Genomic DNA, 17,241 nt, shown 5'->3' with positions numbered 1-17,241 from the left:
TAATGGGAGACCCAGAATCAAAATGAAAAAGGTTTAACGAGAAGACATCAAAGAGAGAGAACAGAAAGAGTGTAAACTAGGAACTAGGACAACCTTTCCAAAGGGCAGCTTGGCCACATATATCAAGATGTAAAATGTGCGTACTCTTTAACCCAGCGTTCCCACTTCTAGAATTCAGCTCAAGGAGATAACAGCTCAAACGCAAAAGAAGACATATGCATAGCATACACACACAGTATTGTTTGCAATAGAGAAGAACTGAAAACAACCTTCACTCCCACAAGTCAGTGATAGATCAGGCAAATAAATTGTAGCTAATTTTCAAAGAATGAAGTAGATCTATAGGGACTGATATGGAAAAATCTCTAAGACAGACGGTTAAATAGAAAAAAAGGTATGTGAACAATACCTATCATAAATCACATTTGTATAAAACTATGTGTGTTTTAGCCCCAGGAGAGATGTCTGGATGAAGGTCCCCTGGGTGATAGCATTTGGTGTCGATTTTGCTTCCTTCCGCATTGAAAGTGTTCAAGAATAATAATGAAGGTACATCTATTATACCTACTCTGTGCTGCAGACTCCAGTAAATCCCTTACATATGTTAACTCATCTTATCCTAATAACAACGCTACAATGTGGATACTGCTATTACCTCTATCTTAGAGGACTGGAATACTAAGGCTCGCAGAGGTCAAACAGCTTGCCTACAGTTACACAGCCAGAAAGTGACAAAGACAAGAGTCAGACCCAGGCAGCCAGGCTCCAGAGTCCATGTGCTTAGCCATTAAGCTGTCCTATTCCACAGTGATTAGACACTATTTCTACGAAACAATAAGACTATTTTTCTTATTTAAAAAAAGACTGCATGCAGTGGTTCACACCTGTGACTCAGCACTTTGGGAGGCCAAGGCAGGCAGATCATTTGAGGCCAGGAGTTTGAGACCAGCCTGGCCAACATGGTGAAACCGTGTCTCTACTAAAAATACAAAAATTAGCCAGGCGTGGTGATACACACCTGTAATTCCAGCTACTAGGGAGGCTGAGGCAGGAGAATCGCTTGAGCCCGGGAGGTGGAGGTTACAGTGATCTGAGATCATACCACTGCACTCCAGCCTGGGTGACAGAGCGATACTCTGTTTAAAAAAAAAAAAAAAAAAAAATCATCAACTTGGCTTTAAGGTGCCTTAAGTTTCCAAAAGACACATCCCCAGGTCTTTGTTGAGGATTCTCCTGCCCCCTTACCAGCTGGGGGTATAGACAGAATTCCTACAAGGTAAGTTCAAGGGACATGACAAGATCTGGTCCAGGAAGTCCCATGGTGGAAAAGATGTTAAGGAGACCCAGATTGTAGGCTTATCCCTTGGTGGGGTGAGAGGTCCATCCTGAGAGTCTACAACTGACCAATGGTAAAGAAAGAGACCCCTATGGAACTCAGTTCCAAGCCCCAGATTCATGCCTGATTCAAAGCCAGAAAAACGTGTTATGATGAATATCTGTTTCAAATGAGACCCAAATGGCTAGCAAGTGAGATCACCAGAGAGGTGGTATCAACGGGTGCAGAGGTCTGAGAGCCGGGGTTCAATCTATGTGCATCCTTGGACTCTAGCACATCTGCAGGAGGGGTAAGGCAGGCCCACCAGGAGCTGTTGCCATGAAGGAGGGAGAACTCATCTAAGGGAAAGGAAAACTGAGGTCCAAACTTGGTCCAAAGATGAAGGTAAAGGAAGTTCTAGCACAGCTCTGGTGTGTCACTCAGTGCTCCAGCACAACCCCAACCACCTCATCCCTGAGATCTGGCACAAGGTGGCCTCCATCTCCTCACCTTTACAAGTTGAAGTGTGAGGAGCTGTTTCTCTCCTACCTCCGTGGGTCTCTGCAAGCAGCTGAGCTGGGAGCAGCCCCTCAGGCCCTCAGCACACACTGTGACAAGCAGGAGTTGTGGCCCCTCCCCCTTCTGTCTGGGGGACACAGCTGACACTCTGGGCTTCAATAGGAACAGGAGACATCACCACAGCAACTTGGAGTATAATGAAACGAAAGTGGTGGACACTCTTGGTTGACAAAGGCACACAGGAGGGGTCCCAGAAGGTGCGCAGGGCAGCTTGGAAAGGGATTTATGGTATCAGGGGTTGCCTTGAGCAGCTAGAGGTCAAGTTGCTCAGGGAGTGTGTGTACTGTGAGAAGCAAAAGGCCAAGTGCAAATCCTCAAGAAGACAAGAAAGAAAGAGGGTATGCAAAAGAGACCACGTCTGCAAGCCTTTGTGTCCTGGGCCTGCCCTAGTGAGGAGAGGGCTTGATTTCTTCCCACCTCCTCGTTCCCATTATCACTCCAGCCTCTACTCCTCCTCCTTCTCCACACTCAAAGAGCTCTCTCCCCAGCTCGCTCTCCATGTCCCCATCCACCCAAACCGTTTGGGAACCCACGTCTGGGTCCTCCTTCCACTGAAGAGTCAAAGAATCAGGTGGGACTGCCCCGCTGGGGGCAGAAGGGATTCTACTCTGGAAACTTTCTTTTTAAATCAAAGCAAGGAACAAATGGCTCTGCCATCCACTGGGGTCACCTTGGGTTGGAAATTTAAAATGCTTTAAAGTCGAGAGACCTATAAACATGACGTAACATGTTCTGCAGGCCGCTGCCTCTGTGACTTGCAGTCAAACAGCACAGATGGGCACACGCCCCCATATACACCTATCCCTGGAACATCCCCCTTCCATGCCTGTACACGTATGTGCATGCACTCTCCCCATAGACAGACACACACAGGTCTGTGCATATGATCCCCCAAATAGATGTGCATTCACAGACCTTACACCACACACACTCACGCCTCATAGAGGAAGAAATGGGCAACTACATGCAGCTCCACCCTCGTGCATGAAGATACACACTTGCTGCATCCACACATGTACAGCAACTTGCACACAGTCACCCCACACACGCGCACGCCTTCACCCTGCATACACACAGATGCATACACACAAACCTCCCTTATACGCATCTCACAGATATAAACGAGGCCTGGGCTCACCCTGAACCCGAGACAGACATTCTCACCCCACGTGCAGACACACACAGAGGTACACACTCACATACACTGACCCCACCCACACCTGCACAGATGTGTGCAGACATTCCTATAGTCATCCAAATACAGACCTTCATGTGCATACACCCTCACCCCACCCCAAATGGATGCATTTACTTTCCCCAAAGCAAAAATGTGTACAAACATCAATGCATGCTCGCCCACACAGACTGTGCTCACATACTCAGCCCACAGAGACACAACATAATCAGATAAACACTCAGCTTCCCTCCGACTTCAAACAACCATCTGGATGACCATGCAACTGCCTGGATTCTTGATTTTTTGTTCTTAACTTTCTCTTCTCTGAAAATGGTTCCACCATTTGCCCAGTGGTTCGGGCCAAGAACCCGAGAATCTTCCTTACCCCCACAGCCAGGCTATCTGCCATGTCTGCCTTGAAAGTATGTCTTGAATTCAGTCAAATCCGTCATCTCCAAAGCCATCATTCCACTCCACGCCCCCATCTCCCCAACCCCGGGCCATTGCTATAGTTCCTCCCTGAGGTCATTTTTTCCACTGTCGCCACCTACAATCTGTGGCAGTCAGAGCAAGAGACTTTTTTGTGACATCATTTGCACTTTACATAAGTGCAGGCTCCTTAACCGAGTCTACAAGCCTACATGATCAGACCCTGTTCCCCTCATGCCCTGACTTCATCTCCTGCATCCCCTCCACTCGCCCACAACACTCTCACCCATTGGCCTCCTCGCACTGCCTCAGGCACACCCACCCCTTCCCTACTCAGGGCCTCTCTCCCACTCTTCCCTCTGCCCCTGACTCTTCCTATGGCCCACACTCATCTTCTAGGTCTCTGTTGAACCGTCACCTCCTCAGAGAGGCCTCCTCTGATCACTCAGTCTAAACAGGACACTCCCCATTATTCTCATCCACTGGGTCTTGCTTCCTGCATAGCACTCATCACCATAAGCACTTCTTTATGTTTACTGTCTGCCTTTCCCTCTAAACTTGCACTGTCCAATAGCACAGCCACTGGCCTCGTGTGACTATTCAAATTTAAATTAACTAAAGTTAAATACAAAATTAATTTAAAAATGTAAAATTCAGTTCCTGTCACACTAGCCACATTTCTTTTTTTTTTCTTTTTTCTTTTTTCTTTTTTTTTTTTTTTGAGACAGAGTCTTACTCTATCACCAAGGCTGGAGTGCAGTGGCATGATCTCAGCTCACTGCGAGCTCTGCCTACTGGGTTCACACCATTCTCCTGCCTCAGCCTCCTGAGTAGCTGGGACTACAGGCGCCCGCCACCACGCCCGGCTAATTTTTTGTATTTTTAGTAGAGACGGAGTTCCACCGTGTTAGCCAAGGTGGTCTTGACCTCCTGACCTCATGATCCACCCGCCTTGGCCTCCTAAAGTGCTGGGATTACAGGCGTGAGCCACCTCGCCCGGCCACTAGCCACATTTCAAACCTGCAGTAACCACATGTGGCCAGTGGCTATTCCATGAACACTGTGAGTTATTTCCATCGGCCCAGAAAGTTCCCTTGGATAGTGCTGCCACAGACTGTAGCTTAGAGAGGGCAGGGCAATGCCTCTTCTACTCACTAATGTGTACTCTGTGCCCAGCATAGGATCTGACACATAGTAAGGGTTCAGGAAATCATAAGTGAATGAACCCACCCATGTGCACACAGTCATAAATGGAGACAGGCCCTTCCCTGTATCAAAGGCCTCATTCAAATGCCACTTCTTTCTTGAAGCCTTCTTGTCTTCCTTCCTTTCTCTTTTCTTCCAGTCACGATGCTTGCACCTCCACAACACACAAGTACTTATTACGAGCCGCAGACCTAAGTTCACTGCAGGCACTTTTGCCCCACACTGGCTGTGAGATGGAGAGGGAGGAGGAAGCGTTGCAGGCCATTTCTTCCCCCACTATCCACCTCTTGGGGCAGCAGAGGAACGACATTAAAACCACAAGCCCTGGACACAGCCAACTCCACGTTCACCCTCCAGCTCTGCCTCTTACTAGCTGTGACTTTGGACAGATTACTGAGCCCCTTTGAGCCTAATTTTCTCATCTATAAAATGCACATAGTAATGCATACTTCATAGAACTGCTATTTGAAGTAAAAGAAATAACCTATGTCCACGATGTTGGGGAGTGATCCCTTTGAGGGTGTTGCAGAAGTAGGACTCATTGACATTCTACGTGCCACATACAGGGTCTGGTAAGGAAACCTCAGTTAGTTTGCAATTTATTCCGAAGAGGTGTGGAATTCCATATAGGCGGGTGCTCCAGGTCACTGCCCCATGGCCTCATCGTTAACCATGCTCTGATTCTGACCTAGTGGCTGCAGCTCTGGAGCAAAATAATCCCTTGTTGTATTTCCATAATTTGTTAAAAGGATACTAAAATGCCAATTTTTTAAAAAGCAAACTATGATCACCACTGAACCCACACAGGGTCCTCAAATGCTGCTTTATCTGAGATGGGCCAGGATAAATAACTAAGCTTCCTCCATCTTTCTGGTTTGAGTCTCTCCAGGTATAATGATGGAGACAAGATCCTGGCCAAAATAAATTATCAGAGAAGAAGGAGCAGGGCCCATGAGGAAGAAGCTTGTATTAGTCCATTTTCACACTGCTGATAAAGACATACCCAAGACTGGGCAATTTACAAAAGAAAGAGGTTTATTGGACTTACAGTTCCATGTGGCTGGGGAGGCCTCACAATCATAGCAGAATGTGAAAGGCCCATCTCACATGGTGGCAGACGAGAGAAGAGAGCTTGTGCAGGGAAACTTTGCTTTTTAAAACCATCAGATCTCGTGAGACTTATTCACTCTCACTAGAACAGCACGGGAAAGACCTGCCGTCATGATTCAGTGACCTCCCACCAGGTCCCTCCCACAACGTGCAGGAATTCAAGATGAAATTGCAGTGGAGACACAGCCAAACCATATCAGAGCTGGCTTGGGAAGAAGGAGGAGGAAATCAGAGGGAATTTAGCTATCAGGCAAAATCCAGCATCGTGCAGTAGTGAACTCGTGGGATCCGATGCCAAACTGCCTGGGTCCAGTCCAGCTCCGCTCATCACTGTGAGACCTTGAGCAAGTTGTTTATCCTTTCTGTGCCTTTGTCTGTGAAGCAGGGTTAATCATAAGACCTACTTCAATGGGTTGTTTTGAAGAGTAAATTCATTAATATATATAAGGTGCTTAGAAAGGTGCCTGGCACAGGTTAAGATGTCATGTTCTTTTTTTTTTTTTTTTTTTTTTTTTTTTTTTTTTTTTTTTGGAGACAAAGTCTCACTCTGTCACCCAGGCTGGAATGCAATGGTGCAATCTCAGCTCACTGCAACCTCCACTTCCCAGGTTCAAGTGATTCTCCTGCCTCAGCCTCCTGAGTAGCTGGGATTACAGGCATGTACCACCATGCCCAGCTAATTTTTTTATTTTTAATAGAGACAGGGTTTCACCATGTTGGTCAGGCTGGTCTTGAACTCCTGACCTCAAGTGATCCACCTGCCTCACTCCTGACCTCAAGTGATCCACCCACCTCAGCCTCCCAAAGTACTGGGATGACAGGTGTGAGCCACCACGCCCGGCCACATGTTAAGTTCTTAATGAGGGTTGGTTAAGTAAATTGGTGAAGAGAGTGGAGAAGTCTGAGAATTGGGTCTAGGAAATCTCCCTATACCTTTTCCACTCTCTTCTCTCCTAAGTCTCCTAACCAAACTTTCTTCCCATTTTCTTTAAAGTCCTCCCCACCACCTGATCCTAGGTAGACTCCATCACAGACCCAAAGTGGCTCTAAAGGGAACACAGTGGCTGAAACAGGGGAAAGACATTCAGCTCTGCATCTTCACTATCGCCCAGGGTGAGGGAATTAAATCCACACTAAGAGGACTTGGAAGGGTCTCAGAGAGGGTCAGAAGGTGATCAGCATGCCTTCTACGTGAATACACCTTTGTTTAGTTGGAAATCTTAGTGCAGTGTATCACTCTCTGAGTAGACTTCAGACAGCTGTGATTCAGATGTTTCTAAAATACTGAAAAAATACCCGTACAACAAAAATTGCCTGCATTTCAGTGCCTAACAACACTACAGTGTACCAGAGCACCTGAATATTAAATGTTAAGAAGTCTTAGAATCCCCTTATCACTCCCAGAGTTCAGAGCGAAGAGCCGTTGGGAAGAGAAACCATGGTCTGTCCTTGAAGGCAGACCCTTGATGTTGTGGAGCCTGGGGGGCCAGGGGTGTGGGGCGGTGGGATGGGGGAAAAAGAAGAAAGTAGAGAGAAAGAGAATAAATCATCGGAAAGAACAGACGGCGTATCAGGCCTGCAACAGGCAGAATCACAGCCCCCCAAAGATGTTCCCATTTTAATTCCTGGAATTTGTGAGTGTTATCTTATAGGGCAAAAGAGACTTTGCAGGTATGATCGAGCTAAGGATCTTCAGATGAGGAGATTATACTGGATTCTCTGAGTGGTCTGAGAGGGAGGCAGGAGGGCCAGAGTCAGAGGAGACGTGATGATTGAATCAGCGGTCGGAGTGATGCCGAACCACAATCCAAGGATTGTGGGAAGCCTCTAGAAGATAGAAAAGGCAAGGAAACAGATGATCTCCCAGAGCCTCCAAAACGAACACAAACTGTGGCCCATTTTAGACTTCTCCCCTCCAGAACTGTAGGATATTAAATATGTTACTGTTTTAAATCATAACATTTGTGGTCATTGGTTACAACAATAGGAGTCTAATACAGGATCCATAACAGACATGACGGCAATTAACTCAACAAATATTTCCCTGGAGGTCTGCTATGAGCCAGGCACTGCCCTGGGCATGGAGAAAAGAGCAATGAAAAAGGAGACAAATCCCTCTTTCCTGGAGCTTTCATTCTAGTGGGAAGAGATAGGTAATAAATGAGTTAAATAGGATAATTTCAAATAGTTAAAAGTACATGAAAAAGCCAGGCACAGTGGCCTTATAATTCAGTAGCTATTTTTATTCTTGCATTTGAAGGACCAAAGGCATAGCCAGGTGGAGAGTTTTGACAGTCAGTTGGACTTTCAGCCTGGCTATTTCAAGAGTGGTTCAACTGCCATTTTACTGAACACTTATTATGTGCCAGACACTGTACTGGGCTCTCTCACATTGGCTAGCTTCTCTCAGCTTCCTAATAGTGGAGCTCTTAAGAATGTGAGGCCTCAGATGCCAAGATGAATAATTTATGCCAGGCACCTAAAGGGCCGCATCATCTGGCCCACTATGTGTCACTGACACAAGCGGGAAGGATCAAAGCTGTCTGTCACCCCAATTTTTCCCATAACTTGTATCATAGGAGGCACTTCCTATGTGCCAGGCACCACTCTAAACATTCCACGTGCATTGTCTCATTATATCCTCACAAGACCCTTGAGAAATGGGTTCTGTTGTTATTCCACACCACAGCCAGGAGCACTGAGGCCCAGCCAGGCAGAGCTGCAATTTTGGGTTTTGTTTTGTTTTGTTTTGTTTTGTGAGATGGAGCCTCACTCTGTCTCTCAGGCTGGAGTGCGTTGGCATGATCTCAGCTCACTGCAACCTCCGCCTCCCGGGTTCGAGCGATTCTCCTGCCTCAGCCTCCTGAATAGCTGGAATTACAGGCACGCGCCACCACACCCAGCTAATTTTTGTATTTTTAGCAGAGATGGGGTTTCACCATGTTGGCCAGGATGGTCTCGATCTCCTGACCTCATGATCCCCCCACTTCGGCCTCCCAAAGTGCTGGGATTACAGGTGTGAACCACCGCACCCAGCCCAGGTCTGGAATTTGAACCCAGACAGGTAGACTCCAGGGACCACTACCCTGCACTGCTCCATTGCCAGCACTTGGAGTCTTTGTATCCAAGGAGGCCCAGCAGCCTTCCCTTGATGCAAGCCTCTTTGGAAAGAGGGGAACAGACAGAGGCCGCCCCTGGTTGCAGGCAGTGTGATGCCATGGGAAGAGCGCCAGCTTGGGTGCAAGGGGGACACAAGGTGAAGGCCTGGGTCTACCCCTCTACCCCTTACTGAGCTGCAGACCATAGGGAAGAACTTCAGATTCACTAAGCCTCCACTTCCTTTTGAACAGAGATCTTCATTCATTCATTCCACGAATATTTACTGAGACCTTTCCATGTGCCACACACTGTCTTCACAAATGTGATGTTCTAGCTAGGAAGACAGACGAGAAAACAAGTGACCGAACAAATAAAATAACTGCAAGCCATAATGAGTACCACGCAGGGAGGCAGCCAGGGGCTGTGGGGGGAAAGCTGGCATGAGGGCCTATTGTGGATAATAAGAGTGGTCACCTGGAGGGCGAGAAGGAGCCGGCTACATAAAGGAGAGCAAGCACTCTGGACAGACAGAAGAGTGTGTGCAAAAACCTCAAGAAGTTTGGGAACTGAGGGAGCCCAGCATGGCTGCAAGCAGTGAAGAGACCACACGAGATCCTAGTCCCTCTTCCTGGCTTGTCGTGAGCATGAAAGAGGGCTGCACACATGTAGTAGACACTTAATAAATGTGAGATCTGCTCCTCTCTCCCCCAAGGTGGGTGCCATGGGTCCAGAAAGAGGCTCCTTCCCAGGGGTGGGGCAACACTCCTAACCATCTTCAGCCACGAAACCCTAACAGCTCCTCGGGGTCCCCAAGCTCCAAGCCTCTCTTGCCACCATCAAAGTACACACTTTCTCCCTTTGTCTAATTATTCCTAATTGGAAGAAAAATTGTTTGGCAAATCAACTGGCATCTCCTTGGCTCCGGTGTCCTAGCAACCCAGCTCTCAAGGGGTGACACCAGAGAGGAGGCGCCTGCCGCCTCCACACTGCACGGAGTGCCAGGGAAGGGCAGGCATGACAGCTACACCCCCAGACTGGCGTCTCCTCTCTCCTTGGCCCCTCAGTGCTGCACCCTGCACGCACGCGCGCGCACACACACACACACACACAAACACACACTCCACAGAGGCCACCAGCACTTGACCTGCCTGAAACATAACCTCAGCCTTTCTGGAAAGCAGAAGGTGTCTCAGAAATAGATTTCTAATTTTCCAGCCACCTGCTCGGCTGAAAGATATTCTGGAGTTTATAATTACTTTTCAAGCACTTAACTAGAGCCTAGTTTCTAGGGCAGCCTGATGTATCTCCTAATGTTCTCCTAATGTTTATAGGGAAATCTCACCCTCCTGCTCAACTAGGGTGGCAGGAGAGTGCCCAGCCAGGTCCCTGGGAAGGGCACTGCCTCCTGGGCTCAGGCTTTGTAAAGATAGCAATACTGCCCTGGTGGGCTTTGAGGAAGGAGTCAATGAGATAATGCAGGTACAGCTCCTGGACAGGACACCAGAAGTCCAAGAAGTTCTCAGAGACTATTTAGCAGTGGTTCTAATGAAAACAGGCAGCATGGGCCGGGCGCGGTGGCTCACACCTGTAATCCCAGCACTTTGGGAGGCCGAGGCGGGTGAATCACTGGAGGTCAGGAGTTTGAGACCAGCCTGACCGACATGGTGAAACTCCGTCTCTACTAAAACTACAAAAATTACCCGGGCGTGGTGGTGGGCATCTGTAATCCCAGTTGCTCGGGAGGCTGAGGCAGGAGAATTGCTTGAACCCCAGAGGCGGAGGTTGCAGTGAACTGAAATCACACCACTGCACTCCGACTCCAGCCTGGGTGACAGAGTGAGACTCAGTCTCAAAAAAAAGAAAAGAAAAGAAGAAGAAGAAAAAAGAAAACAGACACAGACAGCGTGGTCCTCACGTCTGGGAGCATGCCGGTTGAGGGACCAGGGCTTGGAGGCAGAACCTCCGTCAATTGCCCTCTAACAGGTGACTTGAGCTTGGTGGCTGGACCAGGGTTCAAATCCCAGTCACACTATCTACTGGCTGTGTGATCATGGGCAAGTTACCCACCATCTCTGTGCCTCAGTCTCCCCACCTGGGAAGTAGAGATGATGATGGTGCCCACCTCATAGGGCTGTTAAGGAGCTTAAAAGAGTCAATTCATGTAAAGCAATTAGCACAGTACCCAGCTCATAGCAAGAGCGCTGAGTAAATATTCTATTACTGTTATTATCAGATAATGAGCGAACAGCTACCCCTGTTCTTTGATTATTTGATAACAGTAATAGAATATTTACAGTTACCGTATATTTATATTACTTCTCAAGCACTGTTGAAAATAAATATATAAATATATATTTATTTACATATATTTATATGTGTGTATATATACACACATAGTAACTTCTATTTGTATTTTTATCTCATCCTTTTAAATTTATACTTTATATATGTCTCATAATGTATGTACAGGTTTCATAAATGAACATACATATATTGATGGGCCTTACTCAAGAAAATTTCAAGGACAGGGGAACACAATCAAAAAAGGTAGGAAAGAGAGACTAAACACAAATTAGTTCAAGTGGAAGAGGCCCTAGGGATCCTTCAGCCAATCCCCACTGGGGACACTGAGGGCCGGGAAGGGGGTGACGCAACCCAGAGTCACACCAGAAATAATGAACCAAAGCCCTGAAAAATCCACAGAAGGCTTGAGAAGCTGACGCCACAGAACTCCCAGGAGACAAGCATCTGCCGCATGGGTGGAGCAGTCAGAAAGGCTTCCTGGAGGAGGTGGCAGGACCTGACCTTTGAGCAGAACGGCAAAAAGTCCCACATGGGTCAAACCTAGGCCAGAAAAGAGGAGCCATTGCTTCTAAAGTCGCCAGCACATGGGGTTTACAGGGTGTTCACCCAGGGTGAACAATCCCACCAGGGCTAACTTCCAACAATTAAGGGTTTACAATTCACTGGCAAATGTCCTGAAAACTGAGGGGTACACGTTGGCACCAGCACACCCTAGAGCTCCCCCCGGCTGCTCAGCGCTCACGCACTGCGAATCTCTACCCGCCTCTCTGTCCTCCAGTCAGTTTATCTATCTGTCGTTCCCCCCGACTGCTCGGTGCTCACACACTGCCAATCTCCACCCTACTCTGTCCTCCAGTAGGTCTGTCTGTCTGTCGTTGGGTCAGCCTACCACTCTCTCTCCCGAGGTCATTCTCTGAGCTGGGGTGAGGGACCAGGATGTCACTGCCTCTGTCCCTTAGGTGTCTCCTCCCTGGGTCTACACTGGGGTCCCTGTCTCCCCAGCTCTGCTGATGTGCGTCTGGGTCTCTCGCCTCCTCGGTGCCTCCTCTGACTAGAGTGTGTCTGTGGGTTGCTTGACTGCCCGCCAATCCTCTGGGCCTGCTGCTCTCTGGCTCTGGGTACGTGTGGGCGGAGCTGGTGTGTAGCTGACTTCTCTGTGGGCCTCTAAGTCAGTGGTTCTCAAAGCGTAGTCCAGGGGGCAGCAGTGTCACCTGGGAATCTGTCAGAAGTGCACATTCCCAGCCCCACCCTAGACCTACCAAAGCCGATGCCCTGGGATGGGTGACCTGGCGATCTGTATTTTAACACCCCTTCCCCAATCCCCGGGGCTTCTGGTGCAGTTCCAGTTTAGCACCAAGTCAATCTCTTTCTGGATCTTCCTTGCGGGGAAGGAGGAGTGTTCCTCGCTCTCGGCCTGGCTTGTCCACCCCTGCGTCATTCTCCCGGTAGGTCTGCATCTGTCTGTCACTCCCAAGGCCACTGGACAGAAAGCAGCTGCATCCCGGTGGGCACTTGGCTTGTGCCCTGTCCCTGACAGCTGGGACCCAGACAAAGAGCAAACAAGCCAGGCAGAGGAGAAAAGCCCAGTGAGAGGCACAAAGCAGCTTGTGGACTGACCACAAAGCCTGGGGCAGCGAGAGCCTCTTCCTCTGCTGGAGACAATCATAAGGCTGTGTTCAGATCACCTCTGGCAGGGATTCTCCCCAGCTGCACACGGAATCACCTGGGACTCTGCCAAAGCATCCTAGATGCTGGGGATGCACTCCCAGAGATTCTGCTTCAGGTAGTTGAGCTGAAGCCCAGACATCAGTATTTTTTAAAACACTACCCAGGTGATTTGAACGTGCAGAGAACAAATTCCTAATGGAACCATCACAACCCCCTTCAGGATGGTGATCAGGATTCCCCTTGTGCCAATGGAGCAAACGAGGTTGAGAGGAAAGGACTTGACCAAAGTCACATCACTAAAAACGGCAGAGCTGGGGTTTGAACCCAGATCTGTCAGGCTCCAGGCCCACATCTTTGACTCCACCTCGAGCTGTACATTTTGCACGTAACAGTGTCATTCTCCATGGCCCGCTCAATGCTGGTCTCCCTGGATGGCCGTGGGTTACCCCTTCAGGCAATCCAATGGCATCCCCCGCCACTTACTTCCCCACCTCCCCGGTACTCCCCAACCCTGATGCCCCCAGCCTGGGACAGCCAGCCCCTCTGAAGTGGCTGACCTGTTACAGCACCCTCGCCCTGGGGGTAAACTCTCTCACTCTTTGCAAAGGATTTTTATTATATCATTGCCAGGAAGGTTTCCTTCCTGATACCCCCTAGAAAGCCTCGCTGCATCCCCACTCCTCCGTAAAAACACTCTTCTCCTCCAGGCCCCTGCCCCTGGAGTCTGACCAGCCCACTTCTCGTTATATAAAGCGGGCGTTTGCTTTCTCTCCAAATGCAGTCAGCACCCGGGCTCTGCAGCCACAATGCCAACAACAGTGCAATTGCCTAACAGCAGTTTCTCAGCCTCTCCCATGGAGGTGCCCTAACCCACAGGAGTGACCTCATCCCTGCAGGAGCCTGCACCACAGGCCAGTCTGGCCCCTCTTAAGCTCAAAATGTCTTTGAAGCCTCCTATTTTCTCTTTAAAAGTCAAGTGAACTTTTCATTTTACTCCATAATGTGTCAGAGTTTGTTTCAATATAAAAATAACACCTATTGATTGAATTTTGACAAGGAACATGTATTACTTTTGTAATGTAAAATATTTGATTAATAAGTAAATAGAATACTTCTAATTCCTTACCATCAAGTAAAATTGATGATCCAGTGAGATGCCAGGTTTACTCTGGCTTTATGAATTCCCAACACATAGGGCGTCCCCAGGGGCATCCATAATGCATTTATTCTTTCTTTCCTTCACCCATTCAACAAATATTTTTAGAGTGCCTGCAGTATCCCAGGCCTGGGGACTATAATGATGAGTAAAACAGACATGCTTCCAGTCTCCAGGGAGCTTCCAGTCTATTCAGGGGGTCAAGATGTTAACACACACACACACACACACACACACACACATTCTCTCTCTCTCACTCTCTCACTCAAAATAAAACTATAATAAGTTGTAATAAATACACTGCAGGAAAAGCAAAGGATGCTCTGAGAAAGAATAATGGGTGCACTAAAATTGTTTCCAAGGAAGTGGCATTTAAACTGAGACATAAAGATGACTAGGAGTTGGCCAGGTAAAAGAGAGCAGCGAGAGAATGCTGTAGATGCCAGTAACAGCCAGTGGGAAGGGGGAGAGGGGCACAAGCCCAAACCTTCCTGGCAGCTCAGGGATGAGTCCTTCACCGTCTACAGCAACAGTTTACAGGAGCGGTCCCCCTTATGAGCCCTGGGAGGCAGCCAGACCCTCTGCTAGACCCAGCCCAACTGTATGCAGTCTCTGGGCCAAACCTTCCTGGAGGCTCAGGGATGAGTCCTGCACCACCTACAGCAAGAGTTTAGAGTAGCAGTCCCCCTTATGAGCCCTGGGAGGCAGCGAGGCCCTCTGCTAGAGCCAGCCCAAGTGTAGTCTCTGGGCACAAGGCCACCTGTGATCACACAGCCAGCTTCCAGCTCAGTACCAACCTAGAGGACCTGGAGGACCTGGAGCCAGGTGGGGTGAAGGCCAGCAGGCAGCAGGCACAAAGGCTGGTGAGGCCTGTGGATTCAGTCCCAAGTAGAAAAGTGTAGGGCTTCAGTCAACTCGAGATCAGGGCCAAGACCAGGCTAATCCTCTAGGGTTTCCTCACACTGTCCCTGATGTCTGGTGACAGCACCTTTGGAGCACATGGCATGAGAGAACAGCCTTTAGGAATTAGAGGGCCAGCTGCCCTTCTGAGCCTAGCTCTGGTCAGAGACTCCACCACGGTCATGCCCAACACCTCACTTTGTGCTCAGCTGTGCGTCCCTGGCCCCTGTTCCTGAGTCACTTTCTAGCAAGCCAGTCCATCTAGGATGGGGGGCTGCTCCCCTCCTGCCTGCTGTCACCCCCATGAAGGGAATCCTGGCCTTGAACTCAGGCCTATCTGGGCAGGGTGCCCTGTGTCCTGAACCCTCTGCCACCACTGCAATAGTGTGCTCATTCTGGGGTTCAGCACTGCCCCCCTGCACTCAGCCCAGCTCTCCCCATGTCCCAGCAGGGGGTACCCACCATCCGCCTCATTGTCTCACTGGTTCTTCTCCGACTCCTCTCCCACCTGGGCCATTGAAGCAGCTTCTTGTCTGTGCTTTCTGCTTCCCAGTAGCCAGGGGTACCTTTCCGAAAACACAAATCAGGCACTTCAGTGAACTTTCCATGGCTCTTAGGGTAAAGTCCAACTCCTTTACTGAAGTCGACAATTTCCAGGCCCCTACCCTACCCCCACCTGCTTTCATCTTCGGGGAAGATTTGTAGAGGAGGAAAGGATACTAGGAGAAGGCTCAGGGGAGAGTGGAAGGAACAATTCAGCAGCAGGAGCACAGACTGGAACACCCCAAACTTGGGACCTCCACCCCACCCAGCAGCTTCTGCCCCTACAGGAGCAGGAGCTGGTTGCTGGTAGCTGGCCGCAGAGAACGGCTCTGAGGGCGGAGGCTGCAGGAGCCCGGGCGCTGCCGCCAAGCCTGGGCCTCTGCTGCCCCCCAGCGGCTGAATGGAGCAGCTCGGGCAGGTGAGCCAGTCTTGCAGTGACCAGAAGCCAAGTGTCTCCCCAGGACTCAGCAATCCCCTAACACCTCCGCAAGTGAGCAAAGTCCACAGTCAAGGGTGTGGCCAAAAGCAAAGTCCTCCATCACCAGTCAGCATCAGCGTCCAGCCCAATGGGTCCTGAACACACTTCTGTTACGCATCTGCCATAATGCATTGTAATTTTCCTGTTCCTACATCTGTAGCAACTAGACCCCACTAGATCTTATAATCTGGGGTCCCCACTCACAAGGTAATCCCATGCCTTCTGGTCATCCAGCCTCTCCAGGCCTCTCACTCCCTTACTGCTCTACCCTGCTCTTCCCTACGAGACCTCCTTCCCAATCCCCTGGGCCTTGGAGACCATCCCAGGCCAACAAACCCCAAGCAGAGCGCTTCGGCCTCTCCACACACGCCCCTTCCACCACCAGTTTGAAGTGACCGCAGGTTCTCCCACCACCACCCCCAACGCTCATTCATTCTCTCATTCCTTCGTTCACCAAATACTTACTGAGAGCCTCATGGGTGCTGGGCTTTATGCTAGACCCTAGAACAACGGCAGAGAACAGACATACAAGGTGTCCTCCCACGGAGGAGCTTCCCTTCCAGCTGGGGCAGACAGACAATCGGATCAACGAACAAGGTAATCTCTGATAGCGATAAGTTGAGTGATGTGTTATAGGGGACTTGGAGGGTGGCAACAAGGGTCAAAATTAGGTGACTTAAGGAAGGGTCTTGGCCTGTCTGAAGTCAAGTATGATGGTTTTTGAATATGTCTATCCACTGCCTTCAAAAAGTGGAGCCTAGTTTCCCTTCCCCTATGTCCCTTACATGCAAGCTGTATTTAATGACTCACAAGAATAATGTGGCAGAAGTAATGATATTTGACCATGGACGACTTCCAAGATATGGCATGAAAGGATTCCACCCTACTTTCCCCTCTCTCACTCTAGGGGAAGCAGCTGTCAATGAGGACACTCAAGTCAACCCATTGCGAGGCCCACAGCGGGGAACAGAGGCCTCCTGCCAGTAACCATGAGTACACCATCATGGAAATGGACCCTCCAGCCTCAGTCAAGCCTTCAGGTGACTGCAGCCACATGAGTGACCCTGAGCCAGAACTACCTGGCTAAGCCACTGAGGGTCAATTTGTCCACTAAACACAAGAGGCACCGTGCCTTGCGCCCACAAGACATTTAGGACTAGAGAAAATGTTTTACACTTCCTTTAAAATCAGAGAAAGAAGGAACTTTTAGGTCAAAGAACATGTTTTTAATTTATAACACTAATATATTTACCTTTATACCAACACAATCATGAAAT

The 17,241-nt window shown here is 49.1% G+C and overlaps 1 long non-coding RNA gene across 1 annotated transcript in view; it reads right to left on the bottom strand.

Annotated features, from left to right (window-relative positions):
- The window catches only part of LOC102130014 (uncharacterized), a 33,305-nt gene extending 17,488 nt beyond the window's left edge, over positions 1 to 15,817 (bottom strand). The window contains exon 1 of the long non-coding RNA XR_001486139.3: positions 15,406 to 15,817. This is a non-coding gene — a long non-coding RNA (uncharacterized lncRNA). The remainder of the gene's footprint in view (positions 1 to 15,405) is intronic.
- Between the last annotated feature and the right edge of the window lie 1,424 nt (positions 15,818 to 17,241).

Source organism: Macaca fascicularis, chromosome 1 (assembly GCF_037993035.2).
Source record: "Macaca fascicularis isolate 582-1 chromosome 1, T2T-MFA8v1.1".
Taxonomy (NCBI): domain Eukaryota; kingdom Metazoa; phylum Chordata; class Mammalia; order Primates; family Cercopithecidae; genus Macaca; species Macaca fascicularis.
This window is presented reverse-complemented; position numbering and strand designations above follow the sequence as displayed.